Here is an 18004-nt window from a genome sequence, read left to right on the forward strand (position 1 = left end):
CTAGCTTCACTGGATAACTTTGGAGAAATTACTTTTCTCTTTCATTTTCTTCATCTATAAAAAAGGATAGTAACAGTACCTATCTCATAAAACTTTGTGAAAATTAAACATAAAATAGGGCTTGATTCATATCATAGCAAATTAATTTTCAATTCTTATTAAAACCTCTGAAGTAAAAACAAAATATGAAATTAAAAAGTAAAGAAAAAGTTCTCCATTTGCTTTTTGTTCTGCATCTCAGAAGGTGTTGTATGTCATTTAACCATTCTTCCTTTGGTGAACATCTAGGCTGTTCCATCATCACTATCATGAAAAATGAGGTAATGACATCCTTCTTCATGACTTCTTAGATAGTTGTGCCAATGTGGTGCTAAATCATCTTCTGAGAAGTGAAACTTCCAGGTCATAGAAATGCCTATTTTCAGTTTTAATAGCTACTGCCCAAACTGCCTTCCACAGTGACAATATCGATTGACACTGTCTGGGCCTTTTTAATTTGTTTATACCCACAGAGATATTTGGTACTGTGGGTATCAAATATAAAGAAAAGTGCTGAACCAAACTAAAGAAAGAAAGTAGTTTAATTTGTTTATACCCACAGAGATATTTGATACTGTGGGTATCAAATATAAAGAAAGTTGCTGAACCAAACTAAACCTCTCTCTGGGGAAGAAGAGAAAGGATAAGCAAAAAACATGGTAGCCAAAGGAAATGCTACCTTTGTCTTCAAGGTTGCAATTTGTTTGCAAGATGAATTCTTGATGACTCAAGCAATGAAAAATTAATCATACCCTTATATATCTTAAATTCAAGGGCAATTTATTTATTTTTTATTTTTTTAAAGGGAGTACAAATTAGAATTAAAACAAAAAATTACAAGTGATACAGAATGGGTATGCTCATAGTCATAAAGAAATAAAAGTAACACTTAAAACAAATTCAGTGGGAATTTAGTGGGAACATTATATGCTAAGAAAATACGCACAAATTAGGATTGCAAATGGTAAGAAGGGCTTCAATGGACACCAACAGGATGCAGCATCATGGTTGCTGATGACAGATGGATGACGGTGACAACAGCAGTTCTAGGAACCCAGCATGTGTAAGCTCATTTGCTCCTTGCGACAGATATTGCTATGCCGCCAATAGCACTCCTTCTGTTTGACAGGCGATGAAACTGTAAGTGCAGAGTGTGACCCAGGGGGCCACAGTGAATGGAAGGACCACTCAGATCCACTTCCGGATGCCAAGGGGCAACGTGATCCAGCATTATCAGATTTGATTTTCCAAGAGAAGACGACAGACCAGATTTTCATGTGGACTCCTAATTTGTAAATGCTATTAATGAATTTATTTATTTTGAAGAGGATAATATGTGGCCCACAAGATGTGCTTACAGATTAGACATGGAACTGTATTGGATCTGGAAGTAATGATGTTGGTGAGAAGCAATAATGAAGCCAAAATATAAGGAGGGTGACACTGAATGTGTGAGCATTCAATATATGCCCAGGATTGGTCTAAATGCTATATTGAATGCAAGTAAACTTTGCCTCAACCCTAAAAGTTTAGTTATTATTATTATTATTATTATTATTATTATTATTATTATTTTTATCATTGGAGAAACTGAGGCACAGAGAGGGAAGGTTGGAGTTAAGATTTACAACGAACAGTCTTGTTTCCACACCTATGTCCCTCATCACTAATGCAGTTTAAGAAATGATCCCTGGAGCTGAGCATGCTGTATATGCCTGTGACTCCAGCACTCATGAGGCTGAGGCAGGAGGATCGCTATCAGCTTGAGACCAGCCTGGGCTACATAGTGAGTATGGGGGCAACCTGTACTAAATAGTGAGACCCTGTCTTAAAAAACCAACCCCCCCAGAAAACAAAACAAACAAACAACAATAACAACACTAACACCTGTCTAGGCTCCATTTCATACTTGGGAGAACACGATTATCTTTGGGATGGAGGGTGGGCGTCCTAAGGCGTGTAGAGTACTGAAATTGTATATAAACGTTATATGGTTCACTTGTTTGAAGAGTGAGTTTTCCTAGGAAAGGAAGTACATAACTTTCCCAAAGTGATTCTCAAAAATTCTCAAAGGGTCAGAGACCTCACAAAAGAGAAGAGTGATTTAGGATTTAAAGTTAACTTCGGGACAGAGAAGCTGTCTCTTGGATGAATGAATAGAAGCTGCATAATCATGGGCTAAAGAGAACACACTACTGGTAATGGATGTGGACCCTTCCAAGAAAAATCAAATAGAGAGAGAGAAGGTCAGGGGCAGCAGGGCGTTAAGGAGGATATCTTAGGAGAAATAGGATAAAGATGTAGAGATGGAGGGAATGTTTGCTTGAAGAAGTGGGTCAGGGAAGTGGGAGAGGGACAGATTGGAAATTGTGATGGATTTATGGTTCTCATAGACCAAGGACACTTGGAAAAGGGCCATTACCTTAGCTCCTACAATAAGGACATAAAGAAAGTTGCTGAACCAAACTAAAGCAGGATTTAACAAAAAGATTTCTTCTGTCTTCTCTACCTCCTCACGAATAAATCTGGAGAGATTTTTCTACCTGCCCACTTTGGTCCTGCTGTCTTGTGAGGTTCCTGCCAACAGCCCACTCAGCCTCAGAACTGGGGCCAGTGTGTCCCCAAGGACCTACTAGCATGTACCTCTTAGCCATCTACCAGCTTCTATTGTCATTCAGGTCTGGGAATGCTGGCCACTTCTCCACATGCTCCCCAGGTTCTTGCCCACATTCCTTTCTCCTGCTATAATTATCACTGATTCATATGATCTCAACCGTATACTAGGACTCCTTCTTATAGCAAATAATGCAGTTAATGCTGGCTTTTCAGGATAGAAATCTTCTGATGTATTCCCAATATCAATCCAGGGTGGCTGGAACCACAGAACAGAGCCTTTTATTCCACAGCTCCTTATGGAGCACCTGCCATGCCAAGCCCTGGACAAGGGACTAGGGTATACAGTGGTGGACAGATCAGGTATGTTGTTGCTCTGTCCTCAAGGAAAATGAAGACCAGTGGGGGAGACATGTATTAAAATATATAAATGATAACTAGATTAATTTTAAAAGACAAGATACTATGGGTTTATACTATGGGTAAGAGTCAGCACTGACTTTTCCAGGGGTTGAGATTTTGAGGTAAGATGTAAATAATAAATCAAAGTATCTAAGGGAAAAGGTAGAAAGGTAATAGTTTGGAGGTGAAAGGCAGTTTGGGTCTTATAAATGGGAACAGGAGAGGAGCAGACCAGTAAGAAAACATATGACCAGAGTGTAGACACTGGGGCTTATGAGAACATGGAAGTCACATTTAACTATGAGTTGGGGTCTTGGAGTTAGTTGGGTTAGTGCCACTGGTAATGATAGAAGAATAGGGCAGCCTAGTGCTCTTCTTATGCTTCTAATTTCACACTGTTCCTAGAGTTAGGAAATTTTTCAATTTAAGTCTTTTGCACCCTAAAAATGGAAGCTGGAAACTCACCTCCTTGGATCTCTTGCAGCTAGGATATAGATGTTGCACCTGGCCATGTGGTTTCAAGGCCACTGTGGTTCTGCTGGAGATGAGTCATGCAGTACAACCCAACTGTTTGCCTTTCTAAGTGGATTCTGTTACTCACTGAGGGTGTCTTCTCTTCTTCTTCTTCTTTTTTTTTTGTGGAACCAGGGATTGAACACAGGTCCTTGCACTTGCCAGGCAAGTGTTTATTCTACTGAACTATCCCCCACCCCCACCCCCTTTTTGACACTTTCAATGTTTTACTGCCTGTGGAGGCATTCCTCCCCCACCCCGCAACTGGCTGTGGAGGCTGCCAGGTGTCTCCAGGGGCTTTGGATGGCAGTAGTAGCTGGTTCAGTTAGTTGACACCTGGCCTACTCCACATTGAGGATGAGATGGTCGTAGCCAAAGCCAGACACACTGACAATGGCACATGCAGCATCTTCCCGGAAGTGGAAGCCAATAAACACAAAGCCCTTGGACTGCCCAGTGGTCTTGTCCTTGGCCAGGTAGATGCAGGAGATGGAGCCAAAGGGCTGGAATAGTTTCTGCCGTTTGGTCTCATGTGTGTCCTTGGAGAGGTTGGTGACACGGATGGTGGCATTGTCATCAGCTCTGCAGTTGAGCTGCATGGATTCCCCACGGTGGCTGGCTCCATCACACAGGCTGGACAGCACGTACTTGCCTGTCTTGTTCTGCGCTGCCTGCACTGGCTCCAGGTCTCCTGGTAGCTTCTCCTCACCAGTGGATAGGCCCAGCTGCTTGGCCAGCGCTTTTTGCATAGGTCCCAGCATGTCCTTGTAGGGGCAGCGTGTGGTCCAGTTGACACCCTTGCAGATGCAGCAGGACACGATCTTATGGCCCTTGAGTTTGTTCATCAGGTCCTCCTCCTCCTGGCAGTTCAGGTCCTCTTTGCTAGTGATGAAGGTTATGAGGACATCATCACTGACCGTGGTGGTGGCCACGCTGGGCCCTGGTGGATCAAACTCTGACTTCCCAAACTTCTTCCAGTTCTTTCTCCTCCCAACAGCCTTTAAGGCTTTCCAGGTCTCAATCCTGAAGGCTCAGACAATCTTGAACTTCTTGCCATCCTCATCTATCTTGTACTCTGTCACCGTCTTTATTTTTCCATTGATTACTTCCTTGGGAGGCAGCAGTGATGCTCCAGGCAGGAGCTCAGGCTCCAGGCTGGTGTCACCAGTAGCCAGGGGGATCCTCTTGAAGAGCACGCTGGTGACACATTTGTCGTCTTTGCCCTCCTCTTCCACCTGGAGCCTCCTGTCGGCATTGCTAACTCTTCACTTCATGCAACCCTAGCCCAGGCCAGAGCAAGGGTGTTTTCTCTGCATTAAAGATTCTGGGTCAAACTCACTTAGAAAAAATATCAGGCTTAAAACTACTGCAAAAGCTGCAAGTTCCACATCATTTTTCTTCTGACTTGGAAAAGCCTTATTCCAGGGGCTTCTAAGAGCCATGAGGTCATGAGGATGACTTGATTAATTTTTTTCTAAATAGATCTTTTATATGTTATGACTCTTGTAACCATATATAGAGCTCCAATTTGTATTATTCCATTTTATCTAAATTTAACAACAACCCTATGGGTCAGAGAAGTCATGGTACTTCCTTAAAGTCACACAGCCAAGCCAGGTTTCCTTCTTCCCAGCTTATAAACAGAGCAGTGGGTCCACTCACTCCTATGCTTAGGCACTAACAAGAGATAATCTGGAAAATTAGGAGAGGGCAGAGGCAGGAGAAAGACATCTAACTAGAAAAATATTCTACAGGCAGAAGTAATCCTAGCTATCTTGGTCTCTGTTCGTACAAGTTCCAAGTCTAGCAGGGACCTAGGAGAGAAAGCACACCATTCCCTGTGTTCTCTTGTGCTGACAAAGGTACACAGAGCCTTCTGCAAGAGCCCAGTGACCTGGACAGAAATTGCACACTAAAATTTTGAGGATGGGAGGAGCAAGGCTGCAGATATCTTTAAAGAACACATGATCCCCATGGTAATTATTAACTTGCTGCATTATCAACTGACCAGCTTGGCTGTGGCACCAAACCAAGGGTCAGAACTCCTCAGCAAGGATTCATTCCTGGCAAAGCCTCTGGGCCAATAGTTCCAAACTTTTCTTAAGGTACATTTTAAAAAAATTAGTAAGTAAGGCCGACCAGATAGCTTAGCAGACTAAAGTGCCTGCTTAGGCCAGCATAGGGGACCAGCATTCAATCCCTATGTTGTGCTGGCCCTGTCCCCAGGGCATGCTGAGATGGCGACTGAGACTGAACGTGGAGGGGCCCACCTGTAATCCCAGTACTTGGGAGTCAGAAGATAGGAGGATCATTACGAGTCTGATCTGTGCAGTGATGCCCTGTATAGTTGTACTAAATACATTTTTAAAGAGAAAAAGCAAAACAATCAGTAAATACTAATGAATGCCATCCACGAAAAGTACACTTGTAACTAATTTCGGGTCTTGGCTCAGAATATGGCTCAAGTATGTCTTCCCACATTCTAAGGGGCTGCCCATATCAAACCTCATGTTGTCCCAGGTCCCCCATCCCTGAGTCTTTTTCTGAGGAATAGGCATCACCCAAAGACAACCACAGGGAAAAGAGGAAGGCGGAGGGATCAAGAGGCAGGGATTAAATTATTTGGGGAAGAGAGGAAAACAAACTTCTTTATGCTGAATTGCCATTTACAAGGCACTGGCTAAACAGAACTATGAGGGGATATTCCCATAGACCAAAGTCCTCTGACATCACTCTCATTGATCAATATCACGCTAACCAAAAAATATCTTTTAGTCAGGCATGGTGGCACACACCAGTGCTCCCAGCATTCTGGGAAGCTGACACTGGCGAAATGTAAATTTGAGCTCAGCCTAGCAACTTAGTGACATAGTGAGACCCTATCTCAAAACATAGAAAGACAGATAGATAGATAGATAGATGAAGAACTGTCTTTTATTTCACCTGCACTATGACCATTTTTCTTTAAAGCAAAATATTTACACTTGAGTTTGCTTTAAACTTATATCACTACCTCACATGTAGAGCTACAAATATTATTTGAAAAAAATGAAACATTCAGCAAACAATACAATATTATGAAATCCTGGCTAGCTGTGGTAGTTGTCCTTTAGTCTGAGCCCAGAGATTCACTTTCTTTTTTTAAGTTTTTTTTAAAAGAGACTAAAAATAGAAAAAAAAAAAAAAAGAAAAAGAAAAGAAAGAAAGAAAGAAAAGAAAAAAAAAAGAAATGACACAGAACTTCACTAAGCAAAATAATAGGAATTCAACCATGGCTGCTATATTGCATATTGTTATCTCCAAATTAGTTGTTCAGATTACACTTTCTATTTTAAGAAGGGAGGTGAGGTAGGCAGGAGAATAGCAAGGAAAAGTGAAGTGAGAAATGTTTACAACAAATGGAGAGACTTCTGCTATTAGCAGAAGGACTGACTTTCTCACCAAATGGCCCTTCTTACTTTATTCTCTATCCTAGTTGGGAAACTCCGAGATTTATTTGTTGAATTGCCTACTAATTGTTCTTGGCCCTGGGGGAAAGGAGGTGTGAGAATGTTCCCTTGGGACATGACCATGATAGAAACAGCAAAACAAATCAAGGGAAAATAAAAATGATTTTATATGGAATTTCATACTATTTTTAAAAAACCAACAAGGGATTGCAATAGGCAGTGGGTGAGACGGGCTACGTGAGGGTGGCATTCACATGATGGTGGCGGAGTCAGGAAGCAGTTTGGTCCTGAGTGAGTGAGGCTGGAGTTTCCAACAGAAAAGTCGTGTTCAGAATCAGATTCTTAAGGAGTGGGAAAGTAGTTAGCAGCCGTAACCTGATATCCTGGGCATTATCTAAAGGACACTACAGAGACCTGCTCTTTGCCCCCGATTCAATCAGAAAGCAAAGCAGATGTTGTCTTAATAGTTTTCCAGTCCAATAGCCAAGAGAAAACAAAATATGTCATACATCTGGTTGTGTTTAAAGGCAAGATTACAACACACGCCTAACAAACATTGGCCTCTGCTAAAGCAAAAGGGATTCCATTTCTAATTGCAGCTGAGTCAATCTAATTAACTGCAAAGATGCTTGTTTTCAAGTTCAACCAAAACAGTCAGAAGTACGCGGCACTTAGAATGCTTTCTTCTCTTCTTTGTAAAGTCTCAACCCACCAATCTGTTGTTTAATGCCAGTGTGCTTAGTACTGCTGCTTTTTTTTTCCCCCATAATTTTATTGAGAAACAAATAGCAGGGGCTGGTGAGATGGCTCAGTGGTCTAAAGCACCTACTTAGAACAGGCTTGGCAAAGCATGGGGACCGCGGTTCAATCCCCCAGCACCACATGCCAGCCAGCCCTGCCCCCTAGTGGGCTGAGCTGGCCACACACACACACACACACACACACACACAAATAAATAAATAAATAAACAAATAGCAATGAGACAGTTTCAAACCAAATTGGTAGGACAGATTCAATAATTAACACATTGCATACATTCTTCCTAGTGGTTAGTTGCTGTACAAGATACGGACATGATATCCTATTTACAAACACCATTAGAACAAATCCCTCTATTCATTAAGAGAATGTAACTATAGATCTATCCTAACAATTTTGAATACACAGATACAAAGTGGACATTCATCTGTATACCTTTTTTTGTTAAGTTCTGTTATTTGAATATTATAGGTGTGTTAACTCAGCAAAATATTCTAAAAGAGTTCAGTAGTCCATAATAGTATTGGGTCTTCCACTTCACTGGCAGTGTCAGAAATTGTTGACCTGAGTCCCCCACAGCTCAACATAACAGCATGGCTTTACTTCTTACACTTCGTTTTTATACTTTTCTGCTGGATGGTTAAGACCAAGGTAAAGCAGGACCTATGCAACAAGAGTTGTAGCTTTTGGGTCTGATAAGGTCAGTGAAATCCCCTCAGGATTTATCCTGAGATCCTGTAGTACTGCTGCTTTGATGGTAAGTGATCAATACCTGGTCTCCAAGATGGAGACTGCACTATCCAGCGAGACACACAACACCCGAAGAACTCCTTGCTCCATGTCATGCCCATCATCCCTGCCAAGGGCCCAGGGCCTCCACATCCAGCCCAACTGGCTGGCATCTCTTGGCTTCATTTTGAGGGCCTGGCACATGAGTGGAGGCCTCTCAGACACACTGCCTGAGACCTCAAGCTTAGCACTGGCCCACTTGTGCCAGTGATTCCCGGAGGAGGGAAGAGTGGGCGGTGGTATGGATGGAGGGCTGATTTAGCTTTGCTATTTGGGGCTTCTTGAATTATCTTTGATGGAAAGCTGGAGAGACGAGTGGAGGAGAATGGGTGAAGCTCACTGCATTTAAAGGAGCTCACTCAGATATGGTGAAAAAGCCTGACAGCAATGCCAGGCTTCCAAACTGCAGGGAGTTTGCTTCCTCAGCTGCTGCAGGTCATAATATTGTGGGCTCTCTGAGAGAAAGGGGTTAGGGCACGGCCTTGAGACTCAAGAAGCTATGGGTTCAAATCTCAGCCCTATCATTTTTGTATGTTTTTTTCTTCTATATTTTAAGGAAGGGCCTACAGGGTGTTCAGGGTCTCACTACTAGATTGGATTTGTAGTGATTCTTCTTCTATAGCCTCCCAAGTGCTGGGATTACAGGCCTGTGCCACCACACCAAGTCTCAAGTGCCGAAGTCTCAGTATGCCCTGGGACAGGGCCGGCATGGCAGTTATATGTTTAAATATGTGTAATTTGTTTAAACTCTAGAGCAGTGAAAGCAAACCTTTTATACCTTTCAACGAAAAGTTTGCTGTGGCGTGTGTCACAGGTTCACCATTCCCACACTAGGCTTTGCTTTTCTCATCTGTGAAATGCATATAATACTACTTGCCTCTCAGAGTTGTTCTGAAGAGGGATGAGGATGTCTGTGGAAACGCCGAGGTCAGTTCTGCCATGTATTTGCATCTATGCTCAGGGACAGTAGGTTCTCTCTGGCTTCCCCACATCTTCCCTCTTCCCTGCCTTCTCACCTCTGGTTTCTCCTCATGGCTGCCTGAACCCCAGACAGTCCCTAGGATTGTCACCAAGCCTGATCTTTCCTTCCATGCGTGTGTGTGTGTGTGTGTGTGTGTACACTGAACCCAGGGCTTTCACACTGGGCTACACTCCAAGCCCATTTTTAGCTTTTGAGACAGAGTCTTGTCAAGTTGCTAACTTGCCAAAGCTGGGCTTGAACTCGTGTTCATCCTGCCTCAGCCTCCTAGAGCTCTGGGGTGATCTTTCAAATTCTTCCTTAGGCCAGATATTTTTCAGGAGCAACATGGGATAGTAGCCACCAATATAAGCTGAGGGCAAGGAGGGTGCTCTATCCCTGTCAAATGGCCATTGTCAGATACGTTTCATGTCATAACAATTAATGCCTGTGGACATTTCTTGGGAAAGTTTTTAAAAACGTATATGGCCCTATCAATTTGGGAAATAGCGTTGTTTGCTCTAACTTCCCCACTTTAGTGATGTAAGTATGCCCTCATATTCCTGGTCTCTTCTCAATGTGCTTTTCTTTAAATCTTCTCAATGGAGCCTCTCAACACCCCTCCCCCTGGCTTTGCTAGCTGAATAAATGTTGTTCACTTGGGTTATTGAATAATTTCATTTTATCAGCAATGATAGAACCAGAGAAATGAACTGATTTATCAAAAAGTTACAAAATCCAGAGTGGTAGAGCCAAGATTGGCACCTTGTCTACTAACCTACAGGTCTGGCTGCCTTTATCTTATGCCCAGCACTCACCTGTCTTCTTCAAGGCACCAGTCATCTGTCTTAATTATATGATGTCCAATATATCATATTGTGATGACAGATACATTTAATAGGTATGCTGACCAAGCAGTTAGCTGTAGGAACCATGTGTCAATTGATCACTTCAAAGTTACTTATTTATTTATTTATTTTTGGATTTAATACAGGATCTACAGGGTCTCACTAGGTAGATCGGACTCATAGTGGTCTGCCTGTTTTCAGCCTCCCAAGAGTTGGGATTACAGGTGTGTGCCACCACGCCCAGTCTCAATTAACATCAGTATGCCCCAGGGACAGGACCCGCACAGTTTGTGGTGCCAGGGATTGAACCCCAGCCCCTGCGTTCTGCCTAAGCAGGTCATATAGTCCACTGAGCTATCTGGCCAGCCATTCAAATGTATTTAGAGCAAATGAGGAACTGAACTTTTATTTCTCATTTTTTTGAGACAGGGTCTCACTATATAGTTCAGGCTGGCCTTGAGCTCACTGTGTAGTTCAGGATGGCTTTGAACTCATGGATACCATCTTGCCTCTGCAAGTACTAGGATTACAGGTATGTGCCACACACCTAGCAAATTTTTTAATTTTTAATGCTACTTAAGTTTTATGTAAAAAAAGTTTTATATAAATGGCCACATGTGGCTAGTGGCTACCATAATGAACAGGGCAGCTCTAGAGGCCAGTAATCATACATAGTCTGCAATCCCAATGAGCACTGTCTGAATAGAAAATCCTTTTACTAACAATCAAGGGCAACCCACCTGGACTTTATTAGGTGCTAACTGTAGTTTCAATTAACGACAGGGCACAACTTAAGGTACCTTTGCTCAAGGTATTTCCTCTCTGCCTTGCAATATCCTACCCATTCATCTAATCTAAGTCCAAGTGTGCCTGCCTTCAGGAGGAGATCTAATTCTACTTTCCTGCCCCCAAGCAGAGGAAAGGGATTCTTCTCTGGAACTCTTCCTAAACAGTATTTGTCTCCAGATGAATGGAACAGTAGAGGGCTTCTGCTGTGCTGAAAGCTCTAGCTAAGCAAGTGGATGAGAGAAGACAGTGTTTTCTAGTGGAATTGTGGGAACAGCACAGTTGTATTAGAGAAGAGAGGTACTATATGATTTATCCTTCTCTATATTCCTACAAAGTCTTACTAAAGGCAGACATTATAAACTACGATGATACATAGATAAATCTCACAATCTTGAAAGGGAAAAAAAATCACACATTACCAATAAATACACTCAGTCTACTAGTAATAGGTGTGGACTTCCTCAACCAGATAAAGGACATCTATGAAACACAGAGAGTTAATATCACACTTAACAGTAGAAGGCCGAATGTTTTCTTCCTAAGATCAGGGACAAGAAAAAGATGCCTATAGTTGTCACTTCTATGCAACATTGTACGAGAAAATTCTAGTCAAGAAAATAGGCAAGAATAACAAAAGCCAATCATACTGGAACAAAAAGAAGTAAAATAGTCTCAATTCCCAGTAGGCTTAATCTTGTATGCAGAAAATTCTAAAGAATCTTCCAAAAATCACAATGGAAATCAGTGTGGAGTTGACTAAAAAAGCTAGGACTGGAGGTCCCATTCAACCCAGCTATTCCCCTCCTGAGTATTTTCCCAGAAGAACCACAGCAATATGTGTGCCTCCATATTTACAGCAGCACAATTTGTCATAGTTAAATCTTGGAAACAACCCAAATGCCAGTCAACTGAGGAATGAATAAAGAAGATGTAGTATTTTTACACAATGGAGTATTATTCAGCTGTAAAACAGGATAAATTTGAGGATTTTGTCAGTAAATAGATGCAACTAGATATTGTACTCTTAAGTGAAATAAATCAGCCCCACATGTGCAAACATCGTATTGTCTTCTTAGTGGGAGAAACTGAAAGAGAAAATAAAATCTGAAGGGTACAATAGATACTGGGAAAAAGGAATGAATTTATTCAAAAGGAAAGAATTATTGAGTTGAGAAGGACAGGAGAAGGTGTGAGGGAAAAAGATATATCTATGTATGTAAGCAGAATGATTTGGACAACTGTACTGTGGTTTTCTGCTGGTCTATGGAAAGGAGCAGTTAATGCTTACTTTGTTTTGTCTTCTTTTTTCAATTGTTTGTCATTTTTCTCTTCTTAATTTCTTATATATTTCTTTCTTTTTTTCTTTCATCTTCCAATTTTGCACGCATATATCTGGCAATATGAACAACTAGTTGGAAGACAACACTATGCCTTACAACAAATACTGTGAGATTCATATTACTTCAAGTGAAATAATTTACTTGCAATTTTTCTGTTTTAATACTATTTTGTACTTGTTTTAAAAAAAAATTTAAAGGGGCCAGGGAGATGGCTCAGTGGAATAAACACTTCCCTGGCAAGCACAAGGGCTTGAGTTCAAGCCCTGGTTCTGAAAAAACAAAACAAAACAAAAAAAAAAAACAACTAAAAAGAAAGAATACACCAAAACCTATTTAGAGCCACTGCACAATTTTAGCAAATTTGTAGGATACAAGATAAATGTCTAAGGGACCAGGGAGATAGCTCAGTAGAATAAGTGCTTGCCTTGCAAGGGCAAAGACTTGAGTTCAATCCCCGATTCCGCAAAAAAAAAAAAAAAAGTCTAAAACACTTATTGTTCTTCTATGTATTGATAGGAGAAAATTGAACATTAAATTAAGAAAACAATTTATAGTAACATTAAATAACCTATAATGTCATGAAAAAGAATGAAATACTCAGCAAAAAATTAACTAAAGAAGTATAACACTTCTACGTTGAAAAACCACAAAACACTATTGAAAAAACTTGAAGAGCTAAATAAATGAGAAAACAACTCATGTTCATCAATTGGAAAATTAACTAGTAGGATGGTAGCACTCTACAAACTGAGCTATAGATTCAATGTCATCCCTATCAAAATATCAACTAATTTCTTTACAGAAATTAACAAACTGATTCTAAAATATGGAAATTTACTGGACCCAGAATTGTCAAAACAGTCTTCAAAAGGAACGAGATTGAAGAATTTACACTTCCTGATTTCAAAACTTGCTACAAAGCTGCACTAATCAGGACAGTATAGCACCAGTAGAAGGCTAGACACTTATGTTATTGACAGCCCAGAAATAAACCCTCACACTCTGATCAATTGATTTTCTGCAAAGAAACCATGACCACTGAATTTAATGTTGAAATTATTGTAGGGGGACAACTGGACAGCCATATACAATAAATAAATAAATAAGTCAAAAACCCAAATAACTGGATGTATAACACACATCATAAACAAACATTAATTCTGAATGAACAAGATACATAAAAATAAGGACTAAAACTAAAATTTATAGATGAAAATATAGGTATATACCTTCATGACTGAAGTAGACAATGGATTTTCAGATAGAATACCTGAAGCACAAGCAACAAAATATAAAAAGGCAAACTAGATTTCTAAATGTGAAACGTTTGTGCTTGAAAGATATCACAGAAGTGAAAACAACCCACAGAACAGAAGAGTTCCATGAATAGTATATCTGACAAGAGATTTGTATCTAAATTATATAAAAAGGTATTATAACTCAATAAAAAAGATTAGTAATCAAATTAAAAATAGGCAAGAGATCTAAGTAGACATTCATCCAAAGAAGATAAACAAAAGCCCAATAAGTACATGAAAAGATTCTCAATATCATTAGTTATCATTGAAATGTAAGTCAAAACCACAATGAGCTATCACTACTAAGATGGCTATAATTAAAAAGACAATAACAAGGATTGGCTAGAACATAAATAAATTGGAACGGGCTCTCATTAAGTTGCTAAACTGCCTGAGTGGGGCTCAAACTTGTGATTCTCTTGTCTCAGGCTCTCAGAGTCAGTGTAGCCACTTTTGAAAACAGATGGGCAGCTTCTCAAAAACCTATATATGGGCTGGGGAGATAGCTCAGTAGAATAAGTGCTTGCCTGGTAAGCACCGGGTCCTGAGTTCAATCCCTGGTACCACAAAAACAAACAAACAAACAAAAAACCTCTATAGATAAGCCTGGGTGTGGTGGTGCGCACCTGCAATCCCAGTGCTTGGGAGGCTGAAAATAGGAGGATCACTAGAGTCTGATGTGTGTAGTGAGATCCGGTAGACCCTGTACTAAATATATTAAAAAAAAAACAAACCCCACAACCTGTAGATGCAGCTGTTGTATGCATGACTCAGCAATTCCATTATTAGGTACATGGAAGAAAAACTAGAGCATATGTGCATATAAAAACATGTATGTGAATGTTCATAGTGGCATTTTTCATAAGAACTCCAAAATAGAAACCACTCACATGTCCATCAACTGATGAATGAATAAAAATGGTGTGGATCCATATAACAGCATATGCTCTGTTCATAGTGAAGAACTGCTACCTGCTGTCACAAGGATGAACACTGAAAACATGCTAAGTAAAAGAAGTTGGGGGCAGGTGAGATGGCTCAGTGGTCTAAAGCACCTACTTAGAACAAACTTAGCAAAGCACAGGGACCGCAGTTCAATCCCCCAGCACCACATGCCAGCCCGCCCGGCTCCCTGGTGGGCTGAGCTGGCCACACACACAAATAAATAAATAAATAAATAAATAAATAAAGAAGTTGGACACAAGAGGTCAAAGGTTCCATTTATAAATGGAATTCCACATAGGAGATATCCAGAATATAGAGAAGGGGTGATTGGAGGACAGTGGTTAAGGAGGTGACAATGTTTCTTTTTCTTTTGAAAGGGGGATGAAAATGTTCTGAAATCGATCATGGTCATGGATGTACAACTCTGGAGTATATTAAAAGGTATTGAATTTTATGTTTTAAATTGGTTATTTGGATGGTATGTGAATTATATCTGCATAGAGCTGTTCTTACAAAAGCAAGATGCACATGCACACATACAATGCATCATTTACATAAAAGTACTAACATATGCAAACAACACTATTGTTTAGGAAAACACGTAAGTGCAGTGGAGGCATAAAGACAGGCATGTGAATAATAAAACACACATTCACAAATGGCAGTTACAAGCCCAGGAGGAAATGGTTAGTGGAGGAGGAGACACGAAGGAGAAGAACATTTACTTCTTAAGCTCCATGGTGAAACATAGGTACAATATTTCTGGTATTATTCCACATACCTTGTTTGTTTGAAATTCTTTGTGAAAGGATAGTCACAGCACCCTGGGAAGATGAGGAGTAAGGATCACAAGTTTGAGCCCAGCCTGCACAATTTAGCAATTTAAGGGACCCTTTCTCAGAATAAAATATTAAAAAAAAAAAGAAAAAGTGCAGGACGTAGGTCGGTGCAAAGGCCCTGGATGTAATTCTCATGAAAAAAAAAAAAAATTATTTTGAAAAGTTTTCACAAATACTTCACAGGTTTCAGAAACTTTCATACAGTGAGGTGGAGACAGGCTTTGGGGTGCCCTGGATTGGGTGAGCACAGGGTGGGAATGAGGATGGCCAGTTGCTTCCAGGTTCCCCACATTCCTTGAATTGAACCCAACTGTCTCTAGGTTCACCTCTGGATCATCTTATCACCTAGCTGTGGCAATAGCATGAGTTATGCAGTAAGACAGCCCTGTTTTTAATGCCTACTCTGCACCCATTAGAAGCATGGCCTCTTGCAAACTAATCTCCTGATTCCCCACTCTCCCTGGGAAGAATATAATCTACCCCTGCAAATTGGTGATGACTGAATGCCAAAACCCTTGCAAGGTGCAGGCTGCTGCTGCTGCTGCTGCTGCTGCTGCTGGTCTTGCGGGATCTCCACTTGCCTCCCTGTCACAGGCTTCCCTACCACAGGCCTCCCTGCCTCAAACCTCCCTGCCACAGCTGCTGGAAGATCAGGCTGTGTTGGAGCTTAGTTACTTTCATGGAGCAACATGGGCCATCCATTGATCAACATTTGTGGAATGGAACTGACTTTTAGAGCCCAGGCTTCTGTCCTCCCTTCCTTGCTAGTTTGAAAAGCAAAGCTAACAAAAGACCTCTAAAGAGATTCTTCCTTCTCTACTCTTAAAAACAAAGACACATATAAATAAATTCTGTTGTTCCCCATGGATGGTTTCTATATTCCCAGCTGTTCTCCTTCAGCGGCTGGAGGCACACAGGGCAGGGCCAGGCCCAGAGACCAGGGATGGGATAACAGGAGGAGGGTGTATATTTGTATGGAGCCTTCTCCCATGCAGCACATGGGCTCTTTCAGTCCTTCTTGGAGATGGAAGGTTGGATACCTTGGCCCAGGTTCTTGGCATTGCCATCCAGGCACAAGTGAGCAGTTCCTGCCATTGGCAGCCCAGCATCTGGGGAACAACCAGGCCCAAAAGCCAGGTGGGCAGATGGACAGCATCTGTGCTGAACCTGAGCAGAGTGGGGAAAAAAACTCTGCCTGCACAGAGGGACTACGGGACAACTGCATCAGGGAGGTCAACCCAGACACTGCACATAACACAGGAGGCATGGCCTCTGCACTTGGGTCTCAGAAGCTTCCTCCTCTGAATGTCAGTCATAGCACAGGGCTGCCAGCCCTCAGCCATTCCTTCAGTCCCTGTGGGAATAAGGAATAAACTGTGGTTTATTTTGGGAGCCTGAGGCCCCACACCATCCAACATCTTGTCAGCTAATATTTGAAGGGGAGCAGGGAGAGCCCTTGTGGCTAGTGGGCCGTGGCCTGGCCATGGGGAGAGCCCCAGTATGGCGACCCTAAATGGCACTGACACAGATCAGAGATCAGGCTATGTTTATACCTCTTCCCACTGACCTGCAGTTGCCCCACTTGACACCCTATGGGCACAACTTAGCTAGAGAGTGATGCGTTGTTTTAGTCCTACCCATGGTCCTTTGGGATCCCTTGTGGTCGCATCTGTCCAGTGACTGACCATGATTTACCTGTAGTTATTCTGGCCTAGGGAAGGGCAGGGTGGAAGAGATAGGTGTGTTTGGAGATCAAGGGAAGAGTGACAGTCCATTCTCTACCTCCCATTATCTGTCGGGAACCACAGACCAGTCTCCTACCCACTCAAAATCGGGTCCTGCAGAAACGGGTCCATGGCTACCACCACGTCTTTTGGCTTCTCTGAGAACTCTTGGCAAGTCATAGCATTTGCCCACAGTCCCTTCTCTCCTCCGCCCATCCTCCATTCTGCTGTCAAACTATGTAATACTTGAATGAGACCACCACAGGCCTGCCTTACAAATTCTGCTTGACAACCTGGAAGCCTAAAGATGGGTTTCTGCTTGACCTACATTGAGGTGTTACCACCAGACCCCATTTCCGTACAACAGACCCTGGTGGGTGAGGGCTAGTGCAAAGCAGGGGAAACAGACTGGGAAACAGTCACCAACACTCCTGCTCAGCTCCCTCCGGCTTCTTTGTACATTGTATTCCCAGCCTGGCACCTGCATGCATTTGAGTCTCCCTTCTAGTTTCCAGGCAAGTGCTTGTAGCACAGCAGGGAAGAAAGACGGAAGGAAAGAAGGAAAGAGGAAAAGAAGAAAGAGGAAAGGAACAATGCACAGCAGGATGGCAGGCAGCTCTATCAGGACACCCACCACTGCTTAGCTATGGCCCGGAGGGCTGGAAGTCACTGCACGGTTCTCTGATTGGCACACTGCGT

General features: G+C 41.9%; 1 pseudogene; it reads right to left on the minus strand.

Moving 5' to 3' along the window:
* Positions 1 to 3794: 3794 nt before the first annotated feature.
* On the minus strand, positions 3795 to 17521 carry LOC101585011 (annotated as a pseudogene).
* Positions 17522 to 18004: the final 483 nt, after the last annotated feature.

This window comes from Octodon degus, unplaced genomic scaffold (assembly GCF_000260255.1).
Source record: "Octodon degus isolate 3935 unplaced genomic scaffold, OctDeg1.0 scaffold00195, whole genome shotgun sequence".
Taxonomy (NCBI): Eukaryota; Metazoa; Chordata; class Mammalia; order Rodentia; family Octodontidae; genus Octodon; species Octodon degus.